This window comes from Erpetoichthys calabaricus, chromosome 13 (assembly GCF_900747795.2).
Source record: "Erpetoichthys calabaricus chromosome 13, fErpCal1.3, whole genome shotgun sequence".
Lineage (NCBI taxonomy): Eukaryota > Metazoa > Chordata > Cladistia > Polypteriformes > Polypteridae > Erpetoichthys > Erpetoichthys calabaricus.
In genome coordinates, this window is record NC_041406.2 from 144549529 (window position 1) to 144552017 (window position 2489).

Sequence of the window (2489 nt, forward strand, 5' to 3'; positions counted from 1 at the left end):
TGTAAAGTCTTTTTTAAGTGCTGTGCCTGGCAGTTGTTACCCATTAGTTAGACGTAAAAAGCAAATAATGCAATTGGGAAAGGATGTCTACAACGAAAATAGATGAAAGTAACTAAAAAGAATATTGAATTGTAAATTCTTTTTTTTGTCTTGCTGTCGTCTGACAAGAGGATTCCTCGGTTTGTAGTGAGAGATGCTTCTCTGCTAGAAGATGAGGTCAGCTCTGATTGGATTAATCCAGAACATTGGTCAGCTACTCCCGACAGGAGATTCTCTCACGTGCTATGACATCGGTAAAGGTCAGGTGACTTCTCACTCCTGATGACAAATTTATATTGCTTGCCGATTGGATAGACATACACCACGTGATATGACAGGATCACGAATGGGTGCACGATCTAGCACAATTGCACGCTGACACGATTGAGCATGACTTTATGGTAACTGTGCAACTGACCCTGTGGAGAACGATGTCACATTTGCTGCATCCCTGTTTTGTTTATCAGTGGTATAAATACGCAGGAAACGCAAAAGAGGAAGTCCTTCAGAAATAACAACTACATGATCAATGTCATTTGTTAAAGGCCATGCGACAGCAGTCCCACTTAGGAAGACGGTGTGCTAATAACTCACTACTCCTGAAGTCTTAATGGTTATTTTGGAAACCTTAAGCAGTAGTGAGACTGGACATAGTCTATTTTGGACCAACAGTCATCAGCCTAAGACTTTTGGATCTTGTCAATGTTAGGATGGTTTCTACAGCGGACTAATTGTAGCTAGACTCAAAGTCAGTATTTCCCTGATTAGCCCGTATCTTATGACTAGAAGAACACGTTACTTGTGCTAAGCACTAATGGAACGATGCTTCCTGACAGTGTTCCTCAATGTTTCTTCTGTTAAGACACAACCATGCTATTTCTTGGAAGAACCATTAAAACAGCAGATGACGTTCTTGCTACAACTTGACCAATCTATCGTCTTTCAGTTTCTCAGCCCTCCATTTTATGCAAAAGCGTAAACATTGCTTCCTGATTGGTCAATGAGAATCGAAACACAGAACTGACTCAAGTCGCCAGCTCCCAAAATCTTGTGAAAGGTCTAAGAAAACAAAAGAAAAACCTCTAGAAACCTTAAGCCACTCAGATTTCAAGCCATGCAAGTAACAATATTTTTGCGATTCTGTGCCAATTTGATAAACCACTCAGGCACTCACACTTTGTGATATTTGCTTGACGTGTACCCCCCACACTCACCTCAACAGAGCCGATTAACCCAACTGCCGGCCTACTAAATGTTTTCTAAGAAGAAAACAAAATGGAGTACAGCAAATGTGCACAAAAACTAGACAGGCTGTTCATGGAGAGTCTTTTGTAACTTCTCTGTTACCGAATTGGCCCCCAACATGGTCGAATGTCAATGATGCTGTGCACTGACCATAACAAGCGAGTGCTCAAAACTTCCTCACCCTCATTAGGCGGACATAACAGCAGTCCATTACCCCTGTGGCGACATAAGTGACACCAATGTGCATGGATTTCACAGCAACTATTCAACACGGTTCACATATGACAACAACATCCTCAGCAGATTTTCTCAACAAACAACCACAGGTGTGAAAGTCTGGACAAAGAATACCCTGAAAAGCACCTTGTATCAAAACTTCAATCCCAGGACCATTATGATTCAGAATTGCAGGAGAGACGGAACGGATATGGCATACAGTATGGGATGTACAGTAGGTGACGGTGGTCCAGAGATGTGAATCATTTTACAAAGGAGACACCTCCAAGTGCATAGCCTTGGCATCCTCTCGTGCATCATGGTCAGATCCAGACAATACTGTGTGACAGACGTTTGTGGTTTTATAACCTGAAAATGACTCTTAACATATACTTGTAGAGAAATGAACCCCGTCAGCTTTAAGAGCTGAGCTTCTTTTCTCATATGAACTTCATAAGCCAAAGGGCGATTCATATCAAGAGCAGTGCCACTCGACTCTCGGCTTATTTTGACAAAAGCTCAGCAAGTGAGCACTGACATTACATAATGGCACCAGCACTAAAGAAATCTGCGGAACACGCATACAAAGGAGCAGACCCCACCATCCCTTCTTATAATCCCTACACCAGATTACTTGGGTGCCAGTTTCATCATTTTTTTCATGCATTGTAAAAACAAATAATATTTTTAAGAAGACACTTAGCATCCCAGTAAATGATCGTTCCATAGATATCTTACTGTATGTGTAGGAGTGATTACATAACGTCACTGCTCTCCATCACTGCTGTGGTTAAATACAATCAATCAGTCTTTTAGTTTTTAACATCACAAAGCGCTTTCCTGTGGGCGTACTGAATAAAAGTCTCACAGCATCAAACAATGCAGTCACTTTCTAATAATTCGCCAAACAATGGCAGAAGGGCAATGCCACTGATCTTCTTATATATTTATAATATGCTACCACGGCGCTCTGTTTGTCTGTCCAGGAT